Source organism: Schistocerca cancellata, unplaced genomic scaffold (assembly GCF_023864275.1).
Source record: "Schistocerca cancellata isolate TAMUIC-IGC-003103 unplaced genomic scaffold, iqSchCanc2.1 HiC_scaffold_1106, whole genome shotgun sequence".
NCBI lineage: Eukaryota > Metazoa > Arthropoda > Insecta > Orthoptera > Acrididae > Schistocerca > Schistocerca cancellata.
Genome location: NW_026047105.1, coordinates 6,580,465 through 6,604,992, shown reverse-complemented (window position 1 = coordinate 6,604,992; position 24,528 = coordinate 6,580,465). Strand labels below are relative to the sequence as shown.

Below are 24,528 nucleotides of genomic sequence, written 5' to 3'. Positions count from 1 at the left end.
CTACCAAGTATCACCTGTTGCATTGGCAGTGGCACACAGTGCTTTCGCCTTAGTGACTGGAACTGCATTAAATGAGTTCTAACGGGGCAGAAAGCTGTCTCTATGACCCTTCCCAGCCGTCGGTCAGCAGAGGACGCCGTGCCACGTAGCCGACAGAATCGGCGTATTTAACCTGACCATGCGGTGGCACGTAAGAAATCTAAGAAAAAGGGTTGCAGTGACGAGGGTTCTTGTCCGCCGATGTCTCATTCCTCCGTAGATTCGCAATGGACCTTGACTCTCAGCTGTATACCTAAGTCGGCTCGGACGTACCGTACATCCCTGTATAGCTTTCCTTAAACGATAATCGTGTGGAATCAGAATGTGACTGGCTTCTTACAAGAGATGTTACCTGGTTTTCGTGTGATCTTTAATGAAACACCCGAATATTCTAGGGGGACCGCCTTATTCTTTCACGAATTCATTCCTGTTGCTGAGGTGGAAATTCAGGCAGGGGCATAGGTTGTCAACTTTCTAATCTTACCTTGGTTCTTTTATATGCTCCTTCTGGCACTGGTCGCTCAGTGGGCCATTCGCGTTTTCATAAACAAGATATTCCAGAATGAGATTTTCACTCTGCAGCGGAGTGTGCGCTGATATGAAACTTCCTGGCAGATTAAAACTGTGTGCCCGACCGAGACTCGAACTCGGGACCTTTGCCTTTCGCGGGCAAGTGCTCTACCAACTGAGCTACCGAAGCACGACTCACGCCCGGTACTCACAGCTTTACTTCTGCCAGTACCTCGTCTCCTACCTCCCAAACTTTACAGAAGCCCTCCTGCGAACCTTGCAGAACTAGCACTCCTGAAAGAAAGGATATTGCGGAGACATTGCTTAGCTACAGCCTGGGGGATGTTTCCAGAATGAGATTTTCACTCTGCAGCGGAGTGTGCGCTGATATGAAACTTCCTGGCAGATTAAAACTGTGTGCCCGACCGAGACTCGAACTCGGGACCTTTGCCTTTCGCGGGCAAGTGCTCTACCAACTGAGCTACCGAAGCACGACTCACGCCCGGTACTCACAGCTTTACTTCTGCCAGTACCTCGTCTCCTACCTTCCAAACTTTACAGAAGCTCTCCTGCGAACCTTGCAGAACTAGCACTCCTGAAAGAAAGGATATTGCGGAGACATGGCTTAGCCACAGCCTGGGGGATGTTTCCAGAATGAGATTTTCAGTCTGCAGCGGAGTGTGCGCTGATATGAAACTTCCTGGCAGATTAAAACTGTGTGCCCGACCGAGACTCGAACTCGGGACCTTTGCCTTTTGCGGGCAAGTGCTCTACCAACTGAGCTACCGAAGCACGACTCACGGCCGGTACTCACAGCTTTACTTCTGCCAGTACCTCGTCTCCTACCTTCCAAACTTTACAGAAGCTCTCCTGCGAACCTCGCAGAACTAGCACTCCTGAAAGAAAGGATATTGCGGAGACATGGCTTAGCCACAGCCTGGGGGATGTTTCCAGAATGAGATTTTCACTCTGCAGCGGAGTGTGCGCTGATATGAAACTTCCTGGCAGATTAAAACTGTGTGCCCGACCGAGACTCGAACTCGGGCCCTTTGCCTTTCGCGGGCAAGTGCTCTAGCAACTGAGCTACCGAAGCACGCCTCACGCCCGGTACTCACAGCTTTACTTCTGCCAGTACCTCGTCTCCTACCTTCCAAACTTTACAGAAGCTCTCCTGCGAACCTTGCAGAACTAGCACTCCTGAAAGAAAGGATATTGCGGAGACATGGCTTAGCCACAGCCTGAGGGATGTTTCCAGAATGAGATTTTCACTCTGCAGCGGAGTGTGCGCTGATATGAAACTTCCTGGCAGATTAAAACTGTGTGCCCGACCGAGACTCGAAATCGGGACCTTTGCCTTTCGCGGGCAAGTGCTCTACCAACTGAGCTACCCAAGCACGACTCACGCCCGGTACTCACAGCTTTACTTCTGCCAGTACCTCGTCTCCTACCTTCCAAACTTTACAGAAGCTCTCCTGCGAACCTTGCAGAACTAGCACTCCTGAAAGAAAGGATATTGCGGAGACATGGCTTAGCCACAGCCTGAGGGATGTTTCCAGAATGAGATTTTCACTCTGCAGCGGAGTGTGCGCTGATATGAAACTTCCTGGCAGATTAAAACTGTGTGCCCGACCGAGACTCGAACTCGGGACCTTTGCCTTTCGCGGGCAAGTGCTCTACCAACTGAGCTACCGAAGCACGACTCACGCCCGGTACTCACAGCTTTACTTCTGCCAGTACCTCGTCGTGCTTCGGTTGCTCAGTTGGTAGAGCACTTGCCCGCGAAAGGCAAAGGTCCCGAGTTCGAGTCTCGGTCGGGCACACAGTTTTAATCTGCCAGGAAGTTTCATATCAGCGCACACTCCGCTGCAGAGTGAAAATCTCATTCTGGAAACATCCCCCAGGCTGTGGCTAAGCCATGTCTTCGCCATATCCCTTCTTTCAGGTGTGCTAGTTCTGCAAGGTTCGCAGGAGAGCTTCTGTAAAGTTTGGAAGGTAGGAGACGAGGTACTGGCAGAAGTAAAGCTGTGAGTACCGGGCGTGAGTCGTGCTTCGGTAGCTCAGTTGGTAGAGCACTTGCCCGCGAAAGGCAAAGGTCCCGAGTTCGAGTCTCGGTCGGGCACACAGTTTTAATCTGCCAGGAAGTTTCATATCAGCGCACACTCCGCTGCAGAGTGAAAATCTCATTCTGGAAACATCCCCCAGGCTGTGGCTAAGCCATGTCTCCGCAATATCCTTTCTTTCAGGAGTGCTAGTTCTGCAAGGTTCGCAGGAGAGCTTCTGTAAAGTTTGGGAGGTAGGAGACGAGGTACTGGCAGAAGTAAAGCTGTGAGTACCGGGCGTGAGTCGTGCTTCGGTAGCTCTCGGCTGTCTCGCCGCGTCAGCCGTGCTGTGCGGACGTGTGCTGAATTTCGTGCGCCGCGGTCTGCTGTGCTTCGGCGTGGTAAGTCGCAGTGTTCTTGCATCTTTGCAGAAAGTCTACGCCTATTGAAATTTGCAATATGAATTCCTGATGGCCCACTTGAACAGACAAGATAGTTTGAAATTCTCGTTTGATCGTAATTACGCCCGACCTAAACTATACGAAATCGAAGATTGGCTGGAATACGAAGTGAAAGTTGATTCAGAGGATGTCATTGGAATACATCTTTCGATAGTTAGCAGCGTTGTATTTGTGAAATTGAGGAATGCTAACTTATGTGACAAAATAGTTGAGTCTTGCGGAGGAATTATGAAGTTTAATCATTGCGATGGGAACGTAGGCGATGTCACCGTAACACATGCAGGTTTTGGAATCCGAACTATCAGGATATTCGAACTACCATTCGAAGTACCGGCGGAACAAATAAACGCAGCGATAGCGCCGTACGGTAAAGTTCTCAACAATGTTGCCGAACGGTGGTCCAACGCACGCAAATTCCAAGTTCTCAACGGAGTGAGACAATTAAAGGTCGATTTGCACAAGCATGTACCGTCATACATCAGCGTATGTGGATACCGAGGTATCGTTATATACGACGGCCAGCCGAGGACGTGCGCGGCGTGCAACTCTCCCGGCCACGCCCGCGCTGAGTGTTTACAGCGGCGAGTGGCGCAGCTGCCGGCTGGCGAGGCGCCGCGACCGCCGGCTATGACTGCGCAGCCAGCGACTTACGCCACGGCTGCCCGCGGCCAATTCCTGACCCCAAGCCCTGATGTGAACACGGAGAACCACCCACCCCGAGACGAAGCCCCGACTGCCACTACTGACAACAGAAGCTAGACCACCCGAACCTACGGAAATCGAGACAGCTGTAACGGTTTCAACACAACCGACACCGAAAGATATTGGGAGCCACAGCAAATTCTCCGAATCCTCCGCCGTTGAGAATGACATGCAAAAACCATCCCGGAATGAGCAATCTCATAGTGAACCGGTTTCTCTATTGACACCATCATCCACCAAGAGCACGGTCGACAATTTGGCTCGAAACACCACCCGCTTAGAAGATGTGAAGCATGCTGAGGAAGACAACATCCGACAGCAGCCGGTGAAACCTAAACGGCAAACACGCAAACAGAGCCCTGAAGAGATTCAAGAACTGGAAAAAAAACTCTCCCGTACCAAAAAAATTCTCAAAACAGATCGAAGCGGAAAGCAAGGCGTGGCAGACGTCGGAAAACCAGACATCCCCAACCCGAATGAGGACGTACAGATGAACATCGCCCCTCCAATTGAAGAACCAATGGACACTGTTGACCGCTGTGGACCTGATACGGGGACAGCATGGTCTGACGACACTGAATGCGCTTAGTTCGACTACCGAATGAAGCAGGCGTATAAAATCGCTACGCTCAATGTAAACAGAATAGTTTCGGAAGTAAAGTTACAATCTGTGAAGGACTACTTATATGCCGCCGACATTGACATAGCGATGTTACAAGAGGTAGTTACGACCAAAATAGCGGATGTGTACGGATATGAGGCGATCTTAAACATAGGCAATGAATGTGGAACGGGATATTGTTCAAACACGGCATACCATGTACAGCAAAAGCAATTCTTGAATCTGGACGAGGCATCACTGCACAAATATATGATCTGCTTCTTGTTAATATATATGCTCCCTCTGGATCCTGCGGAAAACGAGCAAGGGGAAACCTGTTCCGGGACGAAATTGTCCCATTAATAACGTATCCTCGACTGCACATAATTTTGGGTGGAGATTTTAACTGCGTATTGCGTCCATAAGATCAAGTCCCGAACTTCAACTTTTGTGAGGAGCTGTTGATGTTAACTAACGGACTAGACATGATAGATGCTTGGTGCCATCTTCGCCCGCACACCCGAGGATACACGTACGTATCCAGTACTTCGGCAAGCAGACTAGACAGGCTGTATGTAACGAAAGGTTTTATCCATAATGTAACTGACTGCGAAATTTGGCCTCTTAACTTCTCGGATCACTGCGCATTTCATATAACAGCGCTGCACACTAAACAAAAAACATTCCTGGGAAGGGGCGTTTGGCAGCTAAACGTGTCTCTTTTGGAGGATGCAGTACTGACACAGGAGATCCATGATACATGGCAGCGTTGTCTACGGACGCAATCCAGATATACAACACGCATCATGTGGTGGCTACAGTCTGCGAAACCACAGATAAAAAAATGCATCGCACGATACGGTCGCATGAAAGCGTACTGGCGAAAACGCACCTTGGAGTATCACTTTCTTTGCCTCCGTGAACTATATGATGACCCCATGGGAATAGTAGCAAACAGCTCTCGAATAAAACGCACTAAAGCAAGAATAACGGCGCTGGTACGACAATCACTGGAGGGGAAAAAAGTTCGATCACGTCCTCCGATTGAACTGACGCAGGAGAATACGTCCGTATATCACATGATACGGGAAGCCAAGCGAGGTAAACAAAAGTTAATCCACACTCTCAGTGATGAACAGGGGAACGAATACGATCAACAAGTCACCGTGAAAAACTACGTGGTGCAACATTATACAGATTTTTACGCCGCGTCGGCAACTGATGCGACTGCAAGTGGGCCGCTTTTATCCAACATTCAATCCACGGTCCATCCGACTGACAACGCCGACCTTGTAGCCCACATCACAGAGGAAGAAGTATGTGCCGTAATCAAAGATTCGCCCACAAAGAAATCTGCTGGTTCAGATGGCCTACCCATAGAATTTTATGCTTGTTTTTGGCACATCATAGGACCGGAATTCACCAAAATATGCAATGAATTATTGGGAGACGTGCAGATGCCATCTCAGTTTACCGAAGGACTGATTGTCCTGATTCCCAAAAAACCACGTAGCACTACGCTGAAGGATTTTCGACCACTAACACTGCTCAATTCCGACTATAAAATCTTCACCCGACTCATCAATTGTAGACTGAAGACGGTACTGCCGAAAGTACTTGGCCCTTATCAAATGAGTGCTGTCCCAGGGCGATCAATGTCGAATGCATTATGTGAGTATAGGGACATAATATATTTGTCGTGGATATGTAAGTGCAATGTTGGTCTCATGTTTATAGACTTCGATAAGGCTTTTGACCGCATCAGCCACCACTTTCTACTAACTGTCATGCAACGGATGGGATTACGTGCTCATTTTATTCAGATCATACGCAAATGTATAGTCGGAACTTCCTCTCGAATCAAAATTAATGGTCAGCTAAGTTCACCAGTCCCGATCAAGCAATCAGTGAGACAAGGCTGCCCCCTTTCTATGGCACTATACGCAATCGCCGTAGAACCGTTACTGTTAACCCTGCATCACAGGTTACAAGGTCTGCAGGTGTTGGGTGCAAAAACCGTGTGTCACGCTTTTGCTGATGACATCAGTGTAGTAGTTAACACGCACTCAGAAATGGACGTCGTTCAACAAATAATCCACGCTTACACCACTTCTTCCGGAGCCAAACTCAATGAACACAAATCGAAAATTTTACCTGTCGGACCCCATATGGAGACATTTCAAAGAACATGGCTACAAAGGACAGAGAAGACGAACCACTTAGGTATGATTCTAATGGCAAACCCAAGAGAGATGACGGTAGCCAACTGGGACCATAAACTAAATACATTCAGGGCTACTCTCCGTGAACACAAAACCAGAACGCTCAATCGGATACAGAGAGCTCTCTTGATTAACAGCTATGCGCTCAGCAAAATATATCACATCGCAGCAGTGTTACCAGTCCCCCAGGATACAGCGCAAAAGCTTTTAGCTGCAGCGTATTGGTTCATATGGAGCGGAAACATCTTTAAAGTCACCATGCCAACCATTGTGTTAACCCGCGCCGCTGGTGGTTTGGGCGTCAAAGACATCAAGAAACAATGCATTGCCATATATATGGACCGAATCCGCAAAATACTGGAGACACCCCACCCGACAATTACGAAAACGTTATTCAACAGTTTAGCCCCAATGAGCAAAAAGGCCCCAGTCGATGTTGGTCGCATCAGCGCTCAACTCGATCACGTCCGGACTTACTACCTGGAAATGAGCTATATTCAAGATACTTCACAGCTGCTTAACACCAGAAGGACTTATTACCACCTCACGAGACACCATAGGCAAAACCCAATGGAAGCAAAATATCCAGCGGTCAACTGGAGTAACGTCTGGAAAAACATTAACAATCCCATCCTCCACTCCAAAGTAGTGTCCACATGGTATGACATAGTAAACGAGAAGGTCCCCACAGGTGAAAAGCTGCACAATCTCAAAATGAAGCGCAGTCCGTACTGCGATCATTGCCATACTGTAGATACCTTGGCACACATTCTCATTTGCCGAGACCAATACCACATATGGAACTGGACTAGGAAAAAAACTCGCAATAATTACTAGAACTACAGACTCTGCTATAACACTTAAAGATGTACTTCAACCAGAATGGCATTTCTTTCCTGCAACAAAGCACAATAGCTACACTTGGATCATCGGCCAGTTTGCATATTTTGCAGTTACGAATACGCATATGAGTATAGACGAGTACATACAGTATATAATGGACGAGCACCACAACCTTAAAACGAGTCGAAAATACAAAGTTTTGTTTCAAAATTTCTTACTTCATACTTTGCCATAATGAAGCGGCAATTTTGGTTGATGCACAACACTACAGCGAGTCGATACTAATTTTGCTTCATTATAATTAAGTTGGCATTTATTTATTTATTCATTTTTGTAGTATTGCAATCAAAGTGTCTCAGGAAAACTAATTATGCCAGAAGCTGTAACATAAACGAAATCAGAAGTGCTTGCTTGATTTCGTGTTCTTCTGTTTTACGGGTACTGGACAGTTTGCCACGGAAAGACGATTTATTCAGTTTCTTTATATATATATATATATATATATATATATAAAAGAGTAGGTTAAGATAGGGTGAAAGTGGCGGTGGCAACAGATTGTTTTTTTATGTTAGATAGGATTTTGTGGGTGATAAGGTGTATAGGAGCCAACGCCTGAAGTGGAAGAGCTCGATTATTACGCCCAGAGCGTCGGCTGGGGTGCTTTGATTCAGCCTCAGCAGCAAACCCTGAAGTGTGAAGAATGCAAGAACCGCTTCCTAAGATGTAGCATTTTTTTTTTAGATTTTGCACCAACTACACTCCTTGATCGCAAACTTTATGCTCTTCCGATCCCCATACGCGAAAAAAAAAAAAAAGCGGTAGCGTGCGTTGTTTCTGTTCATCTACATCTATACTCCGCGAGCCACCTTACGGTGTGTGGCGGAGGGTACTTATTGACCCACTATCTGATCCCCCCTTCCCTGTTCCATTCACGAATTGTGCGTGGGAAGAACGACTGCTTGTAAGTCTCCGTATTTGCTCTAATTTCTCGGATCTTTTCGTTGTGATCAATACACGAGATATATGTAGGCGGTAGTAATATGTTGCCCATCTCTTCCCGGAATGTGCTCTCTCGTAATTTCGATAATAAACCTCTCCGTATTGCGTAACGCCTTTCTTGAAGTGTCCGCCACTGGAGCTTGTTCAGCATCTCCGTAACGCTCTCGCGCTGACTAAATGTCCCCATGACGAATCGCGCTGCTTTTCGCTGGATCATGTCTATCTCTTCTATTAATCCAACCTGGTAAGGGTCCCATACTGATGAGCAATACTCAAGAATCGGACGAACAAGCGTATTGTAAGCTACTTCTTTCGTCGATGAGTCACATTTTCTTAGAATTCTTCCTATGAATCTCAACCTGGCGCCTGCTTTTCCCACTATTTGTTTTATGTGATCATTCCACTTCAGATCGCTCCGGATAGTAACTCCTAAGTATTTTAAGGTCGTTACCGCTTCCAATGATTTACCACCTATGGCATAATCGTACTGGAATGAATTTCTGCCCCTATGTATGCGCATTATATTACATTTATCTACGTTTAGGGAAAGCTGCCAGCTGTCGCACCATGCATTAATCCTCTGCAGGTCTTCCGGGAGTACGTACGAGTCTTCTGATGTTGCTACTTTCTTGTAGACAACCGTGTCATCTGCAAATAGCCTCACGGAGCTACCGATGTTGTCAACTAAGTCATTTATGTATATTGTAAACAATAAAGGTCCTATCACGCTTCCTTGCGGTACTCCCGAAATTACCTCTACATCTGCAGACTTTGAACCGTTAAGAATGACATGTTGTGTTCTTTCTTCTAGGAAATCCTGAATCCAATCACAAACCTGGTCCGATATTCCGTAAGCTCGTATTTTTTTCACTAAACGTAAGTGCGGAACCGTATCAAATGCCTTCCTGAAGTCCAGGAATACGGCATCAATCTGCTCGCCAGTGTCTACGGCACTGTGAATTTCTTGGGCAAATAGGGCGAGCTGAGTTTCACATGATCTCTGTTTGCGGAATCCATGTTGGTTATGATGAAGGAGATTTGTATTATCTAAGAACGTCATAATACGAGAACACAAAACATGTTCCATTATTCTACAACAGATTGACGTAAGCGAAATAGGCCTATAATTATTCGCATCTGATTTATGACCCTTCTTGAAAATGGGAACGACCTGCGCTTTCTTCCAGTCGCTAGGTACTTTACGTTCTTCCAGCGATCTACGATAACTTGCTGATAGAAAGGGGGCAAGTTCTTTAGCATAATCACTGTAGAATCTTAAGGGTATCTCGTCTGGTCCGGATGCTTTTCCGCTACTAAGTGATAGCAGTTGTTTTTCAATTCCGATATCGTTTATTTCAATATTTTCCATTTTGGCGTCCGTGCGACGGCTGAAATCAGGGACCGTGTTACGATTTTCCGCAGTGAAACAGTTTCGGAACACTGAATTCAGTATTTCTGCCTTTCTTCGGTCGTCCTCTGTTTCGGTGCCATCGTGGTCAACGAGTGACTGAATAGGGGATTTAGATACGCTTACCGATTTTACATATGACCAAAACTTTTTAGGGTTCTTGTTTAGATTGTTTGCCAATGTTTTATGTTCGAATTCGTTGAATGCTTCTCTCATTGCTCTCTTTACGCTCTTTTTCGCTTCGTTCAGCTTTTCCTTATCAGCTATGATTCGACTACTCTTAAACCTATGATGAAGCTTTCTTTGTTTCCGTAGTACCTTTCGTACATGATTGTTATACCACGGTGGATCTTTCCCCTCGCTTTGGACCTTAGTCGGTACGAACTTATCTAAGGCGTACTGGACGATGTTTCTGAATTTTTTCCATTTTTGTTCCACATCCTCTTCCTCAGAAATGAACGTTTGATGGTGGTCACTCAGATATTCTGCGATTTGTGCCCTATCACTCTATCAGTCTTGTTAAGCAAATATATTTTCCTTCCTTTCTTGGCATTTCTTATTACACTTGTAGTCATTGATGCAACCACTGACTTACGATCACTGATACCCTCTTCTACATTCACGGAGTCGAAAAGTTCCGGTCTATTTGTTGCTATGAGGTCTAAAACGTTAGCTTCACGAGTTGGTTCTCTAACTATCTGCTCGAAGTAAATCTCGGACAAGGCAGTCAGGATAATGTCACAAGAGTCTCTGTCCCTGGCTCCAGTTCTGATTGTGTGACTATCCCATTCTATACCTGGTAGATTGAAGTCTCCCCCTATTACAATAGTATGATCACGAAACTTCTTCACGACGTTCTGCAGGTTCTCTCTGAGGCGCTCAACTACTACGGTTGCTGATGCAGGTGGTCTATAGAAGCATCCGACTATCATATCTGACCCACCTTTGATACTTAGCTTAACCCAGATTATTTCACATTCGCATTCGCTAATAACTTCACTGGATATTATTGAATTCTTTACTGCTATAAATACTCCTCCACCATTGGCGTTTATCCTATCCTTGCGGTATATATTCCATTCTGTGTCTAGGATTTCGTTACTGTTCACTTCCGGTTTTAACCAACTTTCCGTTCCTAATACTATATGCGCACTATTTCCTTCAATAAGAGATACTAATTCAGGAACCTTGCCCTGGATACTCCTGCAGTTTACCAATATTACGTTAACTTTTCCTGTTTTTGGTCTCTGAGGACGGACGTTCTTTATCAACGATGATAATGTCCTCTCTGGTAAGCCGTCAGGTATTTTATCGTTTCGCCCAAGGGGGGGTCCCTCTAACCTAAAAAACCCCCGTGTGCACGCCACACGTACTCTGCTACCCTAGTAGCTGCTTCCGGTGTGTAGTGCACGCCTGACCTGTCTAGGGGGGCCCTACAGTTCTCCACCCAATAACGGAGGTCGATGAATTTGCAACCATTATAGTCGCAGAGTCGTCTGAGCCTCTGGTTTAGACCCTCCACACGGCTCCAAACCAGAGGACCGCGATCGACTCTGGGCACTATGCTGCAGATATTAAGCTCAGCTTGCACTCCGCGTGCGATGCTGGTTGTCTTCACCAAATCAGCCAGCCGCCGGAAGGAACCAAGGATGGCCTCAGAACCCAAGCGGCAGGCGTCATTCGTTCCGACATGTGCTACTATCTGCAGCCGGTCACACCCAGTGCGTTCAATAGCTACCGGAAGGGCCTCCTCCACATTACGGACGAGACCCCCCGGCAAGCACACCGAGTGCACACTGGCATTCTTCCCCGACCTACCCGCTATTTTCCTGAGGGGCTCCATAACCCGCCTAACGTTGGAGCTCCCTATAACAAATAGGCCCGCCCTCTGTGACTGTCGGGACCTTGCCGGAGAATCGGCCACTGGCCCAACAGGCGAAGCATCCTGTGGTGGCTCGGAAACGATGTCATCACCACTAGGAAGCACCCCGTACCTGTTGGAAAGGGGTAAGGCAGCTGCCACGCGGCCAGATCCCACCTTCGCCTTTCGGCCAGGCACGCGCGAGCCCACCACTGTCCGCCATTCACCCTGGAGTGATGGCTGACCGGTAAGATGCTCACTGCCTGAAGACGCAGCGACATCAGGGGTTCCATGTGATTCCAAGGCCACCGAAGTAGGCATAGGTCTCACCACAGTTGCCCCAACGCCACTACGAGTCGACGCCTGCGCCTCGAGCTCGATGAGCTTAACAGACAAAGCCTCCACCTGCCCCCGAAGAGTGGCCAATTCTCCTTGCGTCCGCTCACAACAACCACAGTCCTTACACATGACTATGTTTACCCTACCCTATACGGAGACAAATTCCCAAGATAATCTTCTGATGAGCTACTCTGATAATCAAGAAACACTCACTGAAATACGAGACGCGAAAACTACGCTAGGTTTTCCCAGAAAAACTATTTAAAAGCTAAGCGCAGCAAATAAGTACAAAAACGCTTTATACAAACAGTACTCGCTGCTGCTGGTGCTCTCGCTCTGGCTGTCACAAGACAACTGCTGATTCAGGTGACTAGTGGCTGACGGCCGCGAAACAAACAAAAGATGGTTTTAGGGCGCTTTCTGTTCTAAACGATCAAGAAAACACTAAGAAATCTAACACGAAAACTACGTAAAGTTTTATCAAGAACTGTTAGTTACTATGCAGAGCAGACAAACACAAATTGAATCCCTTCCTTAGTGGAAGGTCGTAAACAAAATGCAAAATAAACGCTTTATACAAACAGTACTCGCTGCTGCTGGTGCTCTCGCTCTGGCTGTCACAAGACAACTGCTGATGTCAGTGGATCGAGAGCAGCTGGCATAAAATATTTTTATAGCCTCTTCTGTCTGAATGCTGAAGACGTGAATGTAATGGTAGCGCAGATTCAATCTATTTCGCTTTGTGACACACCGATATCAAAAAAAAAAAAAAAAAAAAAAAAAATTATAAAAGAAGTTGGTAGAGCACTTGCCCGCGAAAGGCAAAGGTCCCGAGTTCGAGTCTCGGTCGGGCACACAGTTTTAATCTGCCAGGAAGTTTCATATCAGCGCACACTCCGCTGCAGAGTGAAAATTTCATTCTGGAAACATCCCCCAGGCTGTGGCTAAGCCATGTCTCCGCAATATCCTTTCTTTCAGGAGTGCTAGTTCTGCAAGGTTCGCAGGAGAGCTTCTGTAAAGTTTGGAAGGTAGGAGACGAGGTACTGGCAGAAGTAAAGCTGTGAGTACCGGGCGTGAGTCGTGCTTCGGTAGCTCAGTTGGTAGAGCACTTGCCCGCGAAAGGCAAAGGGCCCGAGTTCGAGTCTCGGTCGGGCACACAGTTTTAATCTGCCAGGAAGTTTCATAACAAGATATTGTTTATCTGTTGCGTAAGAGTCCTCCGGGTATTCTGTTGGGTGGTGATTTTAGCTGTGTGTTGGGTCCTGCACACCAATCCCCAGATTTTAATTCCTGTAGCGAATTAGATGAACTGGTCCGCTCCTTAAGGCTGCAAGACGTCTGGCTATGTAAGTACCCAACGTTAGTCAAATTTACTCACTTTACTGCGACTTATAGTGGCCGGTTAGATGGGTTTCACTTATCAGATTGCCTACGCGATTGCATTCTTAATGTTGTGAGGTGACGGGCGAGTCGTGGCACCCTCAAAATATTCCAAGTTCGGAGGAAGCTGTGGCCGCACGGGGCGCTTGGCGGGCGCGGGTGGCTCGGCAGGCCAACCACGTGGTGCCAGGCGTTGGCCGAAGCAAGAGGGGTCCTGCCACGTGGCTGGGAATTCCATGGTGACGCTTTGTTGATGGAGGAGACACGCCAGGAGTGCCAAAGATGGCGGACTTTGTGAAACCTTAATGGCAGACATTTCACTGTTCGTATAGAAATTAATAGTAGCCACAAGAACCATGATACCTCACAAATAACCATGTGCATTACTATTATTTGCACGGCGATTCTCTTGATGTATCCGGATCTTCAATATCTTTATTCTGCTGAAGTTGAGTATCTGACAGTAAATTCAAGTTTTTTTTTTTTTTTTTTTTTTTTTTTTTTTTGTCATCAGTCTACTGACTCGTTTGATGCGGCCCGCCACGAATTCCTTTCCTGTGCTGACCTCTTCATCTCAGAGTAGCACTTGCAACCTACGTCCTCTATTATTTGCTTGACGTATTCCAATCTCTGTCTTCCTCTACAGTTTTTGCCCTCTACAGCACCCTCTAGTACCATGGAAGTCATTCCCTCATGTCTTAGCAGATGTCCTATCATTCTGTCCCTTCTCCTTATCAGTGTTTTCCACATATTCCTTTCCTCTCCGATTCTGCGTAGAACCTCCTCATTCCTTACCTTATCAGTCCACCTAATTTTCAACATTCGTCTATAGAACCACATCTCAAATGCTTCGATTCTCTTCTGTTCCGGCTTTCCCACAGTCCATGTTTCACTACCATACAATGCTGTACTCCAGACGTACATCCTCAGAAATTTCTTCCTCAAATTAAGGGCGGTATTTGATATTAGTAGACTTCTCTTGGCCAAAAATGCCTTTTTTGCCTTAGCGAGTCTGCTTTTGATGTCCTCCTTGCTCCGTCCGTCATTGGTTATTTTACTGCCTAGGTAGCAGAATTCCTTAACTTCATTGACTTCGTGACCATCAATCCTGATAAGTTTCTCGCTGTTCTCATTTCTACTACTTCTCATTACCTTCGTATTTCTCCGATTTACTCTGAAACCATACTGTGTACTCATTAGACTGTTCATTCCGTTCAGCAGATCAATTAATTCTTCTTCACTTTCACTCAGAATAGCAATGTCAAGTAACACCCAGCAACGAATTTCCAAAATTTAAACGCTCCATCCGTCGATCGACGTGTCTTTAGAAAAATATTAGTATAAACCTAAATTGGTATAAATTACAGGCATGTAACTTGAATAGTACATCAGTTATTGGAGGTCAAAGTGGCCGATTACTATCGATGGCGTCAGTAACACGATAAAACGGTGGCAGCATTCTTATAAATATATTTATTCATCCATGTCTTTGGTTACATCCGATGTATACTATGCATGAACAAATTGGTTAAATATGTACCGTGTTATAGAAAGCACAGAGACATTAGGCTACTGGCCTACCTTTCGTACTATTGCTTTTATATGTGTTTATTTAATTTTGTTTATGTACCTAATAACGTGAGTTAAGGCGTGTTTATGATCCAGTCGTCGGAATATTTATTTAATTTCAAGTTATTTAAATGTAACTCTAGTATATCCGTTGTGTTTAAATATGTTTGTGCGTCTACATTGGGTTGGAGACATGGAGGAAGCGCTCTAGCCAATCACAGCGCTCGTTACTAAGAGAGACGTATGGAAGCTGGGGAGGAACATCGTTTCCGGAGAGGAAACGAGGTAGTTTTGGAAGTGCGGCAGTTCTGGACAGTACGACAGTGAGACAGGGAAGTGAGTGCTGGACAAGAACAGTACAGCACAACGGACGCGCAGTCGGTGAAAAGACTTTGACAGTGGAGCAGTTTGCGCGTGGTCGCGGAGAATAGAAAAATTTCGGAGTGCCGACTTGTGCTCTTGTGTGATTTCCGTGACTCTTGCCGTGAAGACGTAGTGTGAGTTTAGAAGTGAATATCTCAGAGCTATGTTGTTGTACATGACTAATTACGTGCAGTAGGAATCTATTGTTTCCCTGTTATTCATCTTATATTTTATTTAATTCCTGGACCATCGACGCCAATAGGTGTTTTGCAGAAATATACGGCATTCTCAAAGGTACTTCTGCTATCGCACTCATAATTTAAAGTCGTTAAATTAGTACCTGCAAATTTTATTTCATTCCAATCTTTCATTAATATATGTGTATGTCACGTACAAAATTCGCAATTGCCCAGTGATACGAACCTTCGACCATTCGATTCATGTGCTTATTAATAATGTATAATGTACACTCAGCAGTATTTGGTCTGTATTGCGGCGACTACGTATCCCGGCCTCTAGACAACGAAGCCAGCCAAAACTTATAATATTGCAAATTTGAGTCTGAGGGTCCCTAGTTACTTGAAAGCCCGCAATGTTGACATCATCCCAACTTCCTTTACGGATCACTCTGCTGTGACAAACCTTAATCTAGTACGGCAACCAATCAAATTGTTTCGCACTTCGTGGAAGTTAAACGTCGCTCACCTACCTGTTCACTCTCTCGATGACATGGTGCGAGCCGTGTGGGTGGGTACTCTACGGTCCACTGGGCAGTACTCTTCCATCCTTGACCGGTGGACACGACTGGCAAAACCGAGGTTCAGACAAACTTTGATACTTTTGTGCTGCCAAATCGCGAGAGTTTCGGAGAACTTACTAACAGTACTATTCCATACATCATGAAATTTCTGATGCTACGGATCACGCCCCTCTGCGAAATAGTGGATGTTAGGCGTGTAAAGGCAAAATTGATGAACTTGAAAAGAATACAAATGGAAGGGTTGAAAATGCGATCCAAGCAACGATCATTGGTGACGGAAGAACTGACTACCTTATATCATTTGTTTCGGCATCACACCCGTCACCAACACGCTTGCATTTCATTCTATCACGACAAATAATGGACATATCGTATCGTTGCAAGCTCATGGAGTGCGTGACTTACACCAATACTATGTAGACACCTCCGACATCGATCAGTCAAGTGCAACTCCTTACGACCCAATAGTCAGTTTCTTGGATACGTCACTTACACCTTTTCATAATGAAACGCTCTTAGCTGCATTTCAGCCTGTTTCAGCCTGAGGACATTTAGAAACTTATATTGGAATCGCCTTCTCAAGGTGTCTCCGGGTCTAGAACAACTCCCCAAGGAGTTTTACGTGTGTATTTCGCCGCTGTTTGGTGCCACCTTTACGTATCTTTTTTGAAGTGTTACAGGGTAGAGTAGTACCGACCTTGTTCAATGTGAGAGAAATTCTGTAATCCCGAAACACCTTGGACCGAATTCCCCTGATAGCTTTCACCCGATTATCTTGTTAAACATTGACTATAAGACCGTGGCGAGGACAATTAATAGTAGGATGTCGGCTTTCATGGAGATGATTGTTGCCAAACATCGAAGCTGCCTACTTAGTCGTACCTTTCCTACTCCTATAGTCGAGTGTCGAGATATGGTTTCGGTTGCTGCTGTAACGTCCGTCCCTTGTGCTCTTGCTTTTCCAGACTTTGATAAGGCATTTGATCGTGTTACTCACGACTTTTTGCTTCCGATACTGGAAGCAGTCGGTTTTACTGTTGGCACAAGGCGAGTGCTCTCAGACCTGTTAACGGGTATCAGCTTCGGTGGTTGTTAATGGCCAACTGACGCATCCGATAAATATCCATCGGGGAGTGTCTGGAAGAATCTCATCAATGAATTTATTTGTGTTATCTCTGGAGCCCCTGCTTCGGATGCTAGCACCCCGTCTCAAAGATTGGACGATTTCTGGAAAGACTATAGCTTTCGTGCATACGCTGCTGACGTGAGGGTTCTACTCTGCAATTCTGCGGAGATACATCGACTGAAGGCTATAATCGATGATTACTGTTGGAGTTCATGTGCACTACTTAATGAAGGTAAATGCACTTCTCTGACTTTGCGAGGTTTTGATGACGCCGCTTCTTACTCTTGCGAGGTTTTGATGACGCCCTTGTTCCATGGGCTACTGAGGTGGATCAGCATAAGTCTCTCGGTATCATCATTGGTAGTTGTCCACTCAAAATGGCGACAATCAACTAGAAGTCCGTTACGGAAATAAATTCATTGAACGATATGAGAACATGAAAGACGTTCTCTTACTCTGCTCCAGAAAGTCCGAATACTGGATATATATATGTCTTATGCAATGCTTATTACGTGGCCCAAGTTTATCCGCATCCCTCCATGATGGCGAAGAAACTAAAGCAACTGTCTGGTAGTTTTTTATGGAAAAGATCAGATGAGGTGATCACGAAGCCTCGTTCCTTTGGAGGGTTGGACCTGGCTGACATACGAAGCAAGACGCAGATGCTATTATGTTAGACGTACTGTTTTGATGATAACTCAAGGAACTCACACATTCACGTCTCGTTTATTTCTCTGGGCCCGTCCTGTCTTGAACCCCAATTGATGTCGGTAGCATAAAGTTCAATCACATTCTTGTCTTCTATCTTGCGGTGAGCTATTTAGGGACTAACATTTCACTGTGAAATTCCTACAGATTCGTTGGAAAGCAGTTCCTTGCCCGAACCTTGTTGGAAGCGGGTCGCCGCCAACAACTTGGACAACAGTTTGGTGCAATATCAGTCTTCCAATTTTGTCGATGCGAGTAGTGTCCTCTAAAAACATAGACTATTTGTAAGTCCGTAATGAGTAATATCTTATTAGTTCATGCTGATACAGCTACAGTCCTGTTAGAGATACTTTATGTTTAATTGAAACAGACTTTTGTCATCAGGATATAATGGTAATCAGCATATTATTTGAATTAATACAGTGTAAATTTTATTGGAGTTTTTATTTATTTTATTGAACACAACAGTAAACATCAGAGAAGAATTAATCATCAACAGGATATGCTCTCAGATTATCTAAAACACTCTGAGGACACTCAGGTAATTTACCGATTCTACGATTACCTACTGTATCTGAGTGAAACATGTTGTCGAACCAGCTTTGTAGAGCATTTTCGTCCAGAGAAGAATTTTCTGGTTTGTATTTCGATAAGAAGTTTGAAAACTATGTATCTGAGGGCATAAGTTCAGAAGAATGAGTGCACGATACATGACTCTTCAAACTCCTGGGTAGTTTCATTATTGAAATTGGTATAGTGCATTATCGTATAGTATCAACATGTAATGAAGCTTTAGGTTATCTTCCTTCGTGTGACCGTTTATATATCTGTTGCTGAAAAAAAAAATACAAGATGTGGTACACTCGGCGCTGGGAGGGTTTTCCTAATGCACAACACCCTTTCTGAAAACCATAGTCAAAACTTTATGTAAGCACTTCCCCTTGCCTTTCTTAAGACGTTAATATAAAGACATTGTGGGGCGGCAGGTGGAATAATAGAATAAATGTTTTGTATTTATGCTTAATGCCGTTCTCAACACTGGCTCTCTAACTACAGTGTTGGCAACCAGAAAGTGATTTGCAAAACGTGAAGCCTGTAATTAGAATTCCTAGTGCCCACTTCATCAGAGAATTACATTTATAGCTACAGCTTATAGCTCTGAGGAATTAGGAGATTGTCTGGGATTCATAATCAAAAACCATTCTCTCTAAAATGTTCACTATATTCTGAAAGTCACAGAGCAAAAAGAATTCACAAAATCCAACTACCAGAACAGTTCAGAGTCTAATGCGCTAATGCCACTATAACTGTTCAAACTAAATGTATAAGTGAATGCTCGCCATAATTTGATGATAATGTTCACCAAACGCCACGCTAATAATGGTAGAATGTCTGTCCTGCAGCGGTACGTGAAAATACGACATACGCAAACTAAAGATAGATTATTAACGTCATCCCAAAATTAACACTTCACTTGAAAATGATTTCATGGTTACGCGTATCCCGAGTAACTTATTACTGCATCGGAGGCTGTTTATATCAACGATACCGACGCGACCCGACTCCCGGCACAGGTGGTGCACTAATCAGCGTCTGGAGAGAACTGGCGCCTTCCTTCCTCGTGCAGCGTTCTTACATATAAAGCCGCGGTGCGGACGGCTATGGGAACGCCTGATCAAATCTGCTCTCCCGACTAGCTGCTGGGCTAGTAATGCACTACTTTAAGGTACCAAATAAATCATTGCTTCCTTTGCTGATGGCCGATGAAGCTTTCAATTTAATTATGCAATCAGCACACAAGTAAGTATTCATAATAAAAGTCTGATGCGGCTAAGTCAAATATTTTGGTCGAGAGAATTACCTTAATTACACTACACGCAGTAGACGAGCTCTGAACTTGCTCTTTGGAGATACGCTATAGCTATAGTTTTATAGTTATTCACACTTCTCACAGTTTTATGATTATAGCGGATCTCCCTTCTACTTAAATTTAAACATCCTAGCTTCATTTCTTCGCCTACTTAATATATCGTCGGGTTCCTTCTCAAGTGACAACTGGTCTCAGCTACTGGGTTCATCGACCCCCAACAGGCTATCCTCTACATTCTCACTTACCTCTATTAGTACAGTATCAACATCTTGCACAGGCACTTTAGATAAGAGCACATCATCCTCATCATAAATATAAGCATGAAATTTTTCTGCTTCTTCACCTGACAATTCACTCTTTTGTAGCTCTTCCCTACCGTTACACTGCTGCGTCTTCTCTTTCTCTTCCCACTTAGAAAGCGTCTCTAACACGGTATCTATCAAATACTGTGAGTGGTTTAATATTTCTGCAGTACCATTGGATGCTACCGACCCATCATCCGAATCCTCAGTTTGAGTATTCTGATACTAATTACTGTAATTACTGGCTTAGGAAAAGCAACCGCCAGATGAGCGCCAGTATCCTCATAGACGGGAACTAGTTTTCCAGCCTCTGCCTACTACTGTTAACTTCATTTGCATTATAGTTAACTGGCACAGCATTGCTTTCAACACTTTTGTTTTCTTGCACAATTTTGTTAGGAGCAAAAGTACTATCATTTGGATGCCATTGTTGGGTCTGGTAATTATTTCTTCAATTCCTACTTTTCTTACGATGGCGAACACCTACTGTTCTGATGTTTACATTGCCATTCTGCTCGTTCTTAAAATTACTGCTAGTGTTATTAGCATTTCTGTTATTATGTGCTTGCACCTCATTGGCAGCCACTCGCTCTACACGTTCCAAATATTCAATGAAACGATCCAGATTGTCTCTAGGGGCAGATATAATTCTAGTTTGCCAATACCATGGCAGTTTGGCTTCAAGACCTAGTATTACCATTTCAGGTGTTAGCTTTTCGGCCAAATGTGACAAACGTGAGATCCATGACCTGGCAAACTCTTTCATAGATTCCTTGCCTGCATTGAAGCGTTTTCCACTCCAAAATACTCTCAACACTTCATTTTGCTTATTGCTAGACCAATACTCATTAATGAAAGCTGCTTTAAATTCCGCTAATGTTTTACACTTCAACATAACATCAGCTGACCAACGCATGGCGTCACCCACTAAATGGCTCCTAATAAAAGAGATTTTATCTCGTTCAGACCAAGTTGGTGGAATCACATCTTCAAAATCGTTCCAGAAATCTAGCGGGTGGATATTTTTATCTGGATCGAACCGCAAGAACTGCCGACACCCGATAAAAGCGGCGTTTGCAGCTACAACTTGTTGCATACTACCATTACCAGAAGTTACTGAAGCTACTTTAGTCTCAATGTTAGCAACGTTATTACTAATATTTTCTACTCTCATTTCAACATTATCTACTCTTTGCACAATCTGAGTAGTATCAGTTTTGATTGCGTCTAATTCTGCTTGACATATGTTTACTTTTATATTAACATCCGTAAACCTATCTGAGCACAGTTCAGATTCCGCCTCGATCTTTTCTGTTAACTTGTGCTCCATCTTCGCATCTTCCATTTGGAAGTCTTTGCGAACCTCAGCAACTTCTGATTTTACTGTTTTATACATATCAGATAACTGTTGAGGAACCTTTTTCTTAATATCCTCATGGTTGTAATCAATTTTATATTTTAAACTATCCAGATCCTCTTTCAACGTATTGCAGCCAGTCTTGAAGGAAGTTTCTATTTCAGCTTTATTGGATTCTAATTTATAGTCCATTGCCTCAAACCGTTTATTAAAACTGGTTTGGCTGGTCACAATCCTGTTATTTACCTCAATTATATCAGACTTTAACTCAGCTGTCATTCTAGCATTACTGGCTGACATTTTTGCATTTTTGGCAGCTGTTGCTTGTAATATTACATTTAAATCAAAAGCCCCAGTATCTTTGGGTTGCTCACTAGCTGGCTTTTATCACACTCAGGTGACGAAAAACTAGCTCCAACACCAGAATCATCAAAACTAAATGAAACTTCTGATTGATCAGTCATATCTAACTTCTCCTTTTTAAACTCTACCATCTCTGATGACTATTTCACTTTTAATTCATCAGAGAAACTGTCATCCAATAACTTAACACTTTCTGATATCTGCTTTACTACAGGGGCCTCTATTATGGAATCGTTGCCCTTTTTCGCACTACTGTCAGGAGACACTAGTTCGGATATCACTTTAACATTACTATTTTCATGCATATTTACACCTGAACCGTCGCCTGGATTTACAGTTCCTTCAACATACATAGTCCCTGATTTAGGTTTAACTTCTGTTTCTTTTTGCGTTTCCATCGCCGACAGTCTTTTAGTGCAGGTTAGTAAAAGTTTTAAGAGCTTTTCACTTAACTTAGTTCCTTCTGGACGACGTATGGCGTTGCCGGCGCGGCGTATCAGGATTACTGATGTTACGCGGCGTGTTCAACTGCAGACGGCACCTCGACAACTGCTGTGTTGTGGGCGTGTCCCGCAACAGCAGACGCGGCGCCGGTCACTCAGATGGATGACTGCGGTGTGGCGAGACTGACTTCTCGCGATGCCAGCAGTGCAGCTAGACTCAGCGCCGGCTCCGTCAATTAAGACGCGTTGTTAATCCAATTGCATCATCCACATGCACACGTAACACTGTCTATCACTGTTCCATTGCTCAGTTGCGTGTCGCATTTCACTTCAGAATAGCAACATATGTGAGGCAGCAGGTGGAATAATAGAATAAATGTTTTGTATTTATGCTTAATGCCGTTCTCAACACTGGCACTCTAACTACAATATTGGCAACCAGAAAGTGATTTGCAAAACGTGAAGCCTGTGATTAGAATTCCTAGTGCCCACTTCATTGGAGAAATACATTTATAGCTACAGCTTATAGCTCTGAGGAATTAGGAGATTGTCTGGGATTCATAATCAAAAACCATTCTCTCTAAAATGTTCACTATATTCTGAAAGTCACAGACCAAAAAGAATTCACAAAATCCAACTACCAGAGCAGTTCAGAGTCTAATGCGCTAGTGCCACTATAACTGTTCAAATTAAATGTATAAGTGAATGCTCGCCATATTTTGATGATGATGTTCACCAAACGCCACGCTAATAAAGGTAGAATGTCTGTCCTGTAGCGGTATATGAAAACACGACATACACAAACTAAAGATAGATCATTAACGTCATCCCAAAATTAACACTTCACTTGAAAACGATTTCATGGTTACGCGTATCCCGAGTAACTTATTACTGCATCCGAGGGTGTTTATATCAACGATACCGACGCGACCCGACTCCCGGCAGAGGTGCTGCGCTAATCAGCGTTTGGAGAGAAATGGGGCCTTCCTTCCTCGTGCAGCGTTCTCACATATAAAGCCACGGTGAGGACGGCTAAGGGAATGCCTGATCAAATCTGCTCTCCCGACTAGCCGCTGGGCTAGTAACGCACCACTTTAAGTTATCGAATAAATCATTGCTTCCTTTGCTGATGGCCAATGAAGCTTTCAATTTAATTGTGCAATCAGCACAAAAGTAATCATAAGAAAAGTCTGATGTGGCTAAGTCAAATATTTTGGGCGAGAGAATTAATTTAATTACACTACACGTAGTAGACGAGCTCTGAACTTGCTTGTTGGAGATACGCTATAGCTATAGTTTTATAGTTATTCTGTTGACACTGAACACATTTTTATGATTATAGCAGATCTCCCTTCTACTGAAATTTAAACATCCTAGCTTTATTTATTCGCCTAGTTAATATATCTTGGTTCCTTAATTTCTAAGACAAAATCCAGAAAATCATGAATTTCAAGTAAAATTTTATTTTGTGAGATCCAGAATACTGTTTCTACCAAATTATTATGCAAAAGGAATGTAAATATAAATTTTTAAGTTCCTAGCTCTTTTCTGTTACGCCAATGATTTTTACAGAAACACATCTAAATTTCGAAAATGGTTAAAGTTACCGAACCGATATCCAACACTCATTGATTTTGTATTACTCCTGACATGCTAGAAACGTTTCAGGTTATTTACTTCATTTTAAAGGATTGCGAAATATTTATGACGTCAGAGCTAGTTACAGCGGACTAGGCTGGCACACAATGGAAAGACTGATGTGAATTTTATAAGGCGTGAGTAGGCTGCTCCCCTACAACATCATGACTAGTAACCAGTAGGAATACTGCAACGGTATTGTCAACGAGCCAACTGATGATAATAAAATGCATTAATAGTTACCCATTTGGTTTTTGTGGTTTTAAATTGGAGTATGAAGTACTACTGCTCTAGACATCTGAAAGTAGCCTTATTGAATGCAAATAGCACTCGACGCCTCAATGTTCACACTCCATCACAAATGACAATTACAGAGGTTTCAAGAATGTGCAAAACCAGCCATGACAGAAAGATTTTTCTTGAAGAAACGAAGTTTTTGTCTGAAGTGTTTGGCACAAAAACACTAGCCCCACACGCAGTACAAATGTTCAAAGCGGCCTTTGTTGCCTTCTCCCGTCTAATAAACACAAAAATAATAATATGTCGCAAATTATAGAACTTGTTCCGACATGCGACTATAATTTATCACACTTGAACAATGTTGATGTGTTTCAGGCACGCAAAA

At 44.1% G+C, this 24,528-nt stretch overlaps 1 non-coding gene across 1 annotated transcript; it reads right to left on the bottom strand.

Moving 5' to 3' along the window:
- Positions 1-1,267: 1,267 nt before the first annotated feature.
- Trnal-caa (transfer RNA leucine (anticodon CAA)) lies at positions 1,268-1,342 on the bottom strand. The gene has a single exon. It is a non-coding gene; the product is annotated as a tRNA-Leu (tRNA).
- Positions 1,343-24,528: the final 23,186 nt, after the last annotated feature.